General features: G+C 39.0%; 1 protein-coding gene across 1 annotated transcript in view; it reads right to left on the bottom strand.

Annotated features, from left to right (window-relative positions):
- Positions 1-10,578, bottom strand: part of LOC134290835 (uncharacterized) — an 86,465-nt gene that overhangs the window by 41,203 nt on the left and 34,684 nt on the right. The gene's annotated exons all lie outside the window — the stretch shown is intronic.

The raw sequence follows: 10,578 nt of genomic DNA, 5'->3' as shown, positions 1-10,578 counted from the left end.
ATTACCTGTTGGTTTTGGTCGAAGTAATGCTTCTGAATTAGTCCGAGAAGGGATTGTCTTTGCTGTCATAAAGTTACCTAAATTGAGTTAACTGAAAGCACGTTTACGGGTAATGAAAAACAAATGCTTTTAAAAAGTTTTCATAATTCTCAAACCGCAAAACTTGTCACACCGGAACCAAAACAAAAGTTTTCATGAAAACAAAACATCAAACACAACAAACACAACACAACACAACAAACACAGAATTGCATATGTACTGGCATAGATTGATACGACTTGCATCTATGATGTTAGTAATAAGCTAAGCTGATAGCAATATGTTACGCTTATTTGAATTAAATTACGAAAGAACTCGTGATAAAATCACGAAATAATGCTAATTCCTAGAAAAACACTTTGACTTAATAAAGGAATATTTATGGCACAACAATCTTGCAAAAAATAACATTAATTGGTTAAAAATATTGCGGAATTACAAAGTTCGAAATTTTATTTAAAAATATTTGAAGTTTGGTGAAACCGCTATACTGTGGTAAAGATTCCCCAACAAAAAATGTCAGGATAAAACCCTGAAAAAAAAACCGGGAAGAATAAATGAAGGAATCACGGTAGATTCTGAGGGAATCTCTGAAAAAAATCCAGGAGAAATAATTTAATACTTGAAAAGTGCCGGAAGCATTCTCGGGAAAAATCAATGAAGGAGTCCCGTGAGGAATCAATAATTTCTGAAAAAATCTCGGAGGCAATGCTTAAGAGAATAACTGGAAGCATTTCAAGGGAAATCACTAAAGTAGCCACGGAGGGAATCAATTGAGGAACTCCTAGAGAATTTCAATTCCTAACAGAATTCCAGAAAGAATTCCTAGAGGGATCCTAAATAGAGGTATTTTTGAAGGAATCGAAGGATAATTATCTACAGAAAACTCTAAAAGCGTCAATTAAGGAATTCTGAAGAATACTCTGGCAGGAATTCCGAAGGTGATCGCTCAAGGAAAAAAAAATCGTGGTAAATATGCCGAGAGAAATCCATAGAAAAATATTGGCAGAAATAAATAAAGACAATAACTTTAAAAATCAGGAAATATTCAAGGATTATTACTATCACTTAATGAATCTTGAGGAAAATCCTTGAGGGAAACCCGGGAAAACCCAATGAAGAAACCCCTGGAAGTATCAATGAAGGAATTTTGGGAGAAATTCTCGAAGTAATCCCGGAAAATCTTCCTGAAGCATTCACGGGAGAAAACCCCAAAGGAATCCCGGGAGAAATCAATGACAGCATCCGAGGATGGAATTCCTAAAAGAAGTCCAAGAAAAAACCTAGATGAATACATGACATAACCCTTGAAGAGTCACTGAAAGAATCGCGGAAAGAATCCAGATGGTAATCGTAGGAATGCCGGGAAAAATTCCGAAAAAAAAGCCAGACGAAATCCTAAGATGATCTGTGATGGAAGTCCAGGAGACCGGGAGAAATTCCCAAAAGAAGCTCGGTCATTAATAAAATAACAAGTTTTATGAAAACAATGGTAGAATCTTAAAAAGTGAACTTCGTATAAGAGTGTCATTCTTATTTTATTCTGGATTACTTGTAATAAGCAAGATAAGAAGATTTGGTGGCTCACAATTTTAATCTGATATTTCCGAAAGGATTTCTGGAAAGAATATCTGGAAGAATCCTGAGAGGTATCTCGACTGGAGACTCAACAGCAGAGATGCCAGATTATTTTCATCAATACAGATTTTTCTGTATCGCCGTTTTTCAGGGTATAACAGACACCGAAAGTCCTAGATTTCAACAAAAATGTACTACTTTTTGACGGTTTAAAATTTTTACTGGTTTTTATTTTTGTTTTAAACATTTGTGAAAATGTACAAACTTTCATAATTTTTTTTAAAGTTTCAATAGCAGTTTACATAGTTTACATTGAATTTATTGAAAACTAGTTGTGCCGGCAGACGTTGTACTGCCATTTTGGTTGTGATTGTTTGACAACTGCTGTGAGGTCATTTTGGCGCCGCACTCTAGATTGGTTTTATTACGATCGTTATGAATTTCTTCCCCGTTCATAACAATTTCAGTTATTTAACAATTGCGCTTTTTTTAAAGTTGATTTTCGTAACTTTTTGTACATATAAACACATCCACCACGAATACGGATCGAACCCTGCATAAGTCATCCTGATCGGTTCACCCGTTCGTGAGTTTTGTTGCCTCAAAGGGACTTCAAACTCATTTTTATATATATAGATATAGATATAGATATAGATATATAGATATATAGATAATTTCAATTTTTATGCTTTCTGGAGAAATCTGTATCAAACTTCAAAAATCTGTATTTTTCTGTACTCTGTATCTTGTCTGTATAGAAGGTAAAAAAATTGTATAATACAGAAAAATCTGTATATCTGGAATCTCTGCTCAACAGGAACATTTGCGAGAAATACAGATAGAAAGGAGAAATTACAGGAGAAATCCCGGGTAGAATCCCGAGAGTAATCTTTGAAGGAATACCACCAAGTAATACGACAAGCCCACCTAAAAGAAATGCTCTCGGATTCTCTGTATTTATCTCGGCAGAAATACTATGGAGAATCTGTGAAGCTCTCCCTGAAGGAATACCTGCTAGGATACCTGAAAAAATCCTTTCAGGTATTTCTAAAGCAATCCCGGCAGAAATCTCTGAAGTAGTTCCTGAAGAAATCGCCTAGAAATCATCTGATGGAATGCATAGAGGAATCAAGACATGAATCTCGGCTGGAAACACAGCAGGTAGAATCATGCGTAGAAGAAATCCTGGAAGGAATTATTAAAGAATTCTTTAAAAAAAACTTGGGATCAATGTTTGAAGAAACTTCCCAACATTGCCTGCAGGTTTCTATATTTTCACATATTCCTTTTTGGGAGGAATCCCAGCAGGAATTTCTAAAGCAATCCTTTACGAAATCCCAAAAAAAATCTTTGAAGAAATTCCAACAACAATATCTCAAAGAATGCTGACTAGAATATGTAGTTGAAAGAATCAATTCAGCATTTTCCAACTAATCCCTGCAGGGATCCTACAAGAATTCCTAAAAGAACATCTGACAGTCTGGGAAGAGTCTTGATGAGAATGGCTGAAGAAATCCCAGACCGAATTCCTGAAGGTATCTCACAAAAATCCCTTCTCATCTTATCTCATTACTTCACCCTACTCTTTACACTAATCGTCTACCCTGCCCTTTGCCCAACCGTCTGCTCTACTCTCTACCTCACCTTCTACCCTAACCCCCAACCTTACCCTCTTCTCTACCTTTTATAAAAACCGACCGCCCAGGTAACAATTTGGTGCTGTACAAACGTTTTTCAACTACTTTGCAGCAGCCTTCATTTGAACAAAAGCTGGGAGTGTGTGTAGTGACGGCTCAGCAGCTGGAGGCCAGATTTGCGCGCGCGTTTCCTTCGGTGCTCCGATTTAGTTTTTTTCCATTTGCTTTTTGCGCTTTTTGGTACGGTTGATGGCAGAGGAAGAGACCTGGCTTCAGTCAGTGTGTGTAGTGACGGCTCAGCAGCTGGAGGCCAGATTTGCGCGCGCGTTTCCTTCGGTGCTCCGATTTAGTTTTTTTCCATTTGCTTTTTGCGCTTTTTGGTACGGTTGATGGCAGAGGAAGAGACCTGGCTTCAGTCAGTGTGTGTAGTGACGGCTCAGCAGCTGGAGGCCAGATTTGCGCGCGCGTTGCCTTCGGTGCTCCGATTTAGTTTTTTTCCATTTGCTTTTTGCGCTTTTTGGTACGGTTGATGGCAGAGGAAGAAGACCCGGCTTCAGTCAGTGTGTGTAGCGACGGCTCGGCAACTGGAGGCCGGATTCGCGCGCGCGTTGCCTTCGGTGCTCCGATTTTTTTGTCGTTTCGCATTTTTGGTTCGATTGATGACAGGCGATTATCCGGTGAGTTTGTTCCTTGTTATTCTCTTTCTATGGATTCTACATCAATTATTATATTAATACAATTTTATACCATATATTTATAATATCCTCTTTTCAAATATTTTTTCATTGACTTTGTATAGTTCGTCACCATGAGTGTCGACTTGGATTTTTGTTCCATTTTGTCACTGTTCGAGATGGCATTTTACAAACTATCTCTTCTTTTTATTGCATTTCATTTCTTTTGTGCAATCTCTTAACGACATACTATTTTTCTATGTATCTGTCCATGTATATTTGTTGCAAGTATTTTTATGAATAAATATTGAGCGATCACCTTACGTGGGTGGTCAATTGTTTGCTTTCCGCGTGAAGCGAGCAATAGCGCATCAGATTGCATGTTTTGACACGTCTTTTGTTGTAGGGTATCGCGCTACTTGGGCGGTGGTTTTCTTCGTCTGTTATTTTCGTCTGTTTTCCACTGTAACTCGGTCAATTTTGAACCGATTGATTTGAAATTTTGTACACGGGTAGATACTATACCTATCTCACCGCATTCCAAGAATTGTGTCAATTGGTTCAAGATTGACTGAGTTATAGTGGAAAACAGACGAATATAGAAGCCACCGCCCAAGTAGCGCGATTCCCTAAATCTTGAGTGTCCACCTGACGCGGGTGGCTGATTGTTTACTTTCCGCGCGGAGTGAGCAATAGCGCTTAAGTTTGTATGTGTTGTCGCGTCTTTAATAGTAAATATTAAACGATCACCTGACGTGGGTGGTCGATTGTTTGCTTTCCGCGTGATGCGAACAATAGCACTTTGTTGCTTCATTTGTAGTCAATATTGAGCAATCACCTGACGAGGGTGGTTGGTTGTTTGCTTTCCGCGTGAAGCGAACAACATCACTGCAGTTTGCACGGCATACTGCAACTCCAAAAGGTCATATTACTTATCGAAGTGAATCCTGACCCAACGATACCTGCCCTACTAACAATCACTCCTTCCTGCAGCTTTTGGTGGAGACGTGCGGTAAACGCCAACTTTCACATAACAAAGGTTGCTATTAACATTCCTTCACTCTTCCAACCTGACTGCAAGGACGTGGCCGGCGCCGTTATTGTACTGTTAAAGAGAGCCTCTGAAGCGTGCACAGTGAGAATGTTGACCACTCCCAGTCAATTATTCAGTTGATTCATTGTGCAACTGTCATTGGTTCGAGTCAATCACGGAGTAGCAACCATAGATATGTGCAGTCAGTCTAAGCTAAGCTAAGCTAAGCTAAGCCTTCATTTGAACAAAGTGGGCACAAGTGGTACAATCCTTTATTCAGGTCCTAAAGTTCCAGATTTTGATGATTTTATTCAACCTTTAGCTGATTTGAGGTTCATTGAAAGGCTGCACGGAGGCTTAATATGCGCTGAATCAGTAATCAATCAAGTGTTTGTACTGTGTAAAAATTAACAAAAAAAAACACTTTCGTTAGCCTATTTCCACCGTTTCGTTTGCTGCTTTCGTTTTCAAAGAAAAATGTTAGAGATGTATAAGTTAATCTAGGGGAAAACTGGGAATTGAACTCAGACCTAATGATCTATAGTTACTCATCTTATTTAGTATCTTATTGCTGATTAAAGAGGTTGAGCAAACCATACTTCAGACTAATATTCAACTATGAATGTGTTCAGCCACTGACGACACCATTAACCATCAAATGATCAGTTAATAGTCTCACTGTTCAGCATTCATTGTTACTTGGGAACCTTACCCTCTATCCAAATTCTCTACCCTACCTTATACCGTGATCCTCTTCCCTATCGTCTTCCCTACCCTCTAACCTGACCCTTCACCTCATCATTTACCCTTCCTTCTTCTTCCCATTTTTTATGGCTCTACGTTCCCACTGGAACTTGGCCTGCCTCTCTTCAACGTAGTGTTCGTTGAGCACTTCCACAGTTAATAATTATAATTGAAGGGCTTTATTTGCCTGCCATTGCATGAATTTGTATATTATGAGGCAAGTACAAATGATACACTATGCCCAGAGAGTCGAGAAAATTTTCCCGACCGGAACGGGAATCGAACCCGCCATCCCCGGATTGGCGATCCATAGCCTTAATACTAGGCTAACTTGAGACCCATCCCTCTGCCCTAATTCTTCACCCTATGCTCTACCCTACCCTCCATGCTACCCTCTGCCCTTCCGTCTACACTAACCCTCTACTCTACACAGAAAAAAGTAATTAAGTTTACATCATATAATCTTAATTTTATTTAGTCATGTAAATTTCTTGTTATGATGGTTTGCATGATATGTCATGTAAATTTGTGTTATATGGCATGTAATCATTTTTAGTCATGCTGAATTACATGACATATAGTGGAAGTTTGACATTTACCTGACATATCATGTAAAACTCTGTGATATCCCACTCTTAAAAAAATAGGATTTACACCTGACGTAAACCGTCAACGTACGTAAACATTTCATGACTGAATGGCAAATTTGATTGAATTTTACATTCTTCATGTAAGTTCGAGTTTATTGCACAACATGTCAACAAACCTACAGGGGATAGACAAAATGATCGGGACAAGCAAAATTTTCACTTTTCAAAAAATGTTCAACTAGCTGTAACTTTTCGAAAAGTTCATCAAATATTCTCAAATTTTTACTGTGAGTGCATCAACTAGTTGTCCATCATTGGTTCAGATTTGAAAAAGATCGGGCCATTCTCCACGAAGTTATAAAGATTCTTAAAAAAAGGTAAAATTATTCGATTGCCAACTTTGAGCTGTCATATCTCCGGATTCAATGAACCAATTTAAATGAAATTTTGACCATTTATGACTTATATAATGAACTTCAAGAGACAAAATTATAGCGATTTTTATTTTTTCACGATTTTTTAGTAAATTGGTCCATTTTTAATATACATTCTATAACTTGTTCAATTTATTGGTAGCTATGTTGTTACTTTCCTTCAAAACACATTTATATATAAGTCAATTAGAGGGAAATTAAATGAACTATAATTTGTATCTTGAATTTTGAAACGATGTTGATATTTTGGAAAATTTTGTGTTTTATTAGAAAAATGATCTAATCGTTATTTTCTTCCGTGTCAAAAAAATTAAGTTAAGTCAATGGGTTTTCATAGCTCATTAAATAAGTCATAAATGGTCAAAATTTGATTTCAATCGGTTTATTGAATCCGGAGATATAACAGCTCAAAGTTGGCTATCCGATAATTTTACCTTTTTCAAGAATCTTTATAACTTCGTGTAGAATGGCCCGATCTTTTCTTATTTTCGACCACTGATACACATCTAGTTGGTGAACTTACAGTAAAAATTTGAGAATGTTTGATGCTCTTTTCGAAAAGTTACAGCTAGTTGAACACTTTTTGAAAAGTGAAAATCTTGCCTGTCCCGATCATTTTGTCTATCCCCTGTATCTGATCAGGTAGGTAGAAACAGTTTTACATTTATCACTTGTCCTTCAACTCGGTGATATGGCCAGTGTTCGAATCCAGTTCATTATTTTACATGCATATATTTCATCTGTCGATTCGGTTCTAGCGATTGCTAGCTCGACTTTATTTGTGATAGCAGACGTAAATTTGTGTCAAACACCGCTTCTTTTATGTGCATCCAAGAGAACTTAAAATCCCATGATTTTTTCTAAGAGTGCACGCTCCAATTTTGTGCATCATATGACATAGAATTTAACACTATTTTTTGGTCTGTGTACTCACTACCCTACCCTTCACCTATATCCTTTACCCTTTCGCCTAACTGCTACTCTTAATATGGTTTGCAAAACCTCTCCGAGATGTATTCAATGAGGTTATCACGCGGTGCAAGCTCATGCAGACCATTACACCGTCCGTTTGGAAATGAAAACATGAATTCTCTAAAACGCAATTTGTTGACGATGAAATGTCCATCAATCGCATTCCAACAATCCTAATCTAAATTGCGACTTCCGCAACAAATATACCCAACAAACAATTGCACAAAGATCTGAGCAAACATCACTGGCAGCCATCTAAACCAATCAATTTCCACAACCACCGCAGTGGGATTTTACTTTTCTTTCGAAAGTAAAACCTCAATTGTCTCCCAAACTTACAGCCAAGCAGCTCTGGTCTGATTTGATCAACCATCTATCCCCTGGCGGCACTATAGCTGCTCTGTTGATCCGAGTCGTCCTATTACCGGTGATGGTCCGAAGTACTTCCCCTGTTCGTCGTTGGTTTGAAACATCACTCAACGAAAAGCAACCACCAAATCGTGATCGAAATTAGCGTAATTATATTTTTTTTATTAAATAATTCAACTTGGCTTTCGGCGTCGTTGTTGTTGCATTATATTGTATGGCCTGACCATCTAGCTCTAGTGAGCAAACAGGGTGGTTGATTATTTGCGAAGCCACTTTGTTCTCCGGTCGGAGTGATCGGCGGTGGCTCGACTTCACGACTTCACGGCGATATCTTAACGCGCGATTCGTCAATAAATTTTGTTGACTCGAATGGGTCCCCCGCCGACCACCCCGTCATCCTCCCAAGCCCACTCCGATCAAAGTGGATCGATTTTTCATTTCGCGATCCACCTTTCCGATCGAGCCAAATTACACCATATGTTGGAATTGTTCGAGTGTTCGCGAATCTCCGTGCACCGAGGCTTACATGCATGGCAGAAAAGGACCCGTGTTGGAGAAGGCCGGGCTCACATTACTTAAGGGAAAACATTTAAAAACGGCTACACGATTTAGGATGATTGCATTCGATTCGGTTAACAGACATGAACTTACGGCGGCGGATCGGTTGGGACCCCCAATAATCGTCGCCGTTGTTGTTGTTGTCGCACGGGTGTGGTGGTGACCTATGGGGGTGACAGTGACAAATTGTGCACCAGATTACAGCCGAAGAAACCAACAAACGAAGGACGGCTGGTTTCTTCGTTACGGCTCTGGATCTGGTGAGCTGCACAAAGTAGTGCAATGAGGCGTGAACTTTCCAAATGTCGCATATGGCACGCGCTCGCGCGAAAGCCAATTGGATTATCGCCGCAAAGTTCATTGTTGTGCCAGCTCATGATATTTAATTTGACCCGTCGCGTCGTCGTGCAGAGAAATCATATTCAAATTAGTTTATCTGATTATGATTTGTATGCTTGGTTCGGCTGATGACATTTACCACGTTTTTCACGCTTCACGTTTTACTATCCTTGCTCAGTGAGCTTTCATAACAGCAGGATTGCGACATATGTAATAAAAAAAAAAACAAGACAAATTTAGAATGCTCAGAAAGGCAGCAATGAGCTTACTTTTCATTTCTTTGTACATGATGTCATTACGCACTTTGCCTTGAAATGATTCAAGTTTTTACGTATATTCTAGGACTCCTCCAGAAACTATTAGAATTTTTGATACAATTATAGCCAAGATTTCTTTATATTAAATATATATTCAAAATATCCTGCTGAAATTTATTCAGGAATTTCCGATCCAATCCATCAGATAGTCTTGCTGATATTCCTGCTGGGATTCCTCCAAGAAGACTTGAGCGACCCTCAAGAACAATTACCGGAGAAATTCAAGCTGGAAATGCTTGAGAAATCGTGGCAAAAATTCCTGGAAAAATCAGAGTAGGTATTTCTGAATGAATTTCTGCTAGTATTTGCAGAAAAATTCTTAAAGAAATCGGTGCAGAAATCTTTGGAGGAATCCAATTTTTATAATAGAAGGGATTTGTATAGCAACACTTTGTAATCTTTGTAGCAATCCAATCAAGAATTACTTAACGGAATCCCATTAGACGTTCTTAGTGGAATTCCACGAGAATATCGCCAGGAACTCCTCAAAGAATTTCTTCAGCAATGCCTGATGGGATTCTCCAGAAATCTCTGCTGGCATAACTCAAGGATTACCTTCTTTGAAACTGTTTTAAGGAGTCTTACACAAGAAACGACACACAACTCCTACAAATGAGCAAATAGGGTAATCGTTGGCCAGTTTTCAAAAATTACATTTTTCTGTAACTTTCCAGAAGACACCAATACTTTGTCTTCATTGTTAGTTGAGGTGAATTTATATATCATTCTAAGTGGATTAATCGAGTAGGTAAACATTACAAAATAAAGAGTTAAGCATTTAATGGGCTTCGTGGCCGAGCGGTTGGCGGCGTCAGTCGTTTAGGTGTCTCGTAAGCCTCGGAGTGTGGGTTCGATTCCCGCTCCAGTCGGGGAAAACTTTTCGTCGTACGAAAAAAATCTCCACTAGGCCACTGGGTGTTGAATGAGTTGTCCGTTGTCGAATGTTAGTAATGTTCATTGAGTAAATAGAGGTCGCAAGGTCGAAGACGGTGTAATTGTCTTTAAGAACAACTTCTTCAGATACCATACTACTGAAATCAATGACTGAGGCCGTACGGATTTGAACCCCAGAACAACAGATATGTAGCAAATTCATCCGGTGATTATGTTTGGTGGCCACATCTGGCAGTTCCTCTTTGCCGATAGCCCGAGGCAACTCGCAAGAGCCGTAGGTAAAAGAAGCACACCCCTCTTCTAGGGCTAGAGCTATGTGTATTACCGAAACATGTGAAACGCCCTGCCAGCAAAATGTCACCTGCGAGGGTCAAGAAGTATCCAGCAGAGGACGGCAGA

The sequence above is a fragment of the Aedes albopictus genome, chromosome 3 (assembly GCF_035046485.1).
Source record: "Aedes albopictus strain Foshan chromosome 3, AalbF5, whole genome shotgun sequence".
Taxonomy (NCBI): Eukaryota; Metazoa; Arthropoda; class Insecta; order Diptera; family Culicidae; genus Aedes; species Aedes albopictus.
Note: the sequence above shows the minus strand (reverse complement) of the source record. Positions and strands in the feature narration are given on the sequence as shown.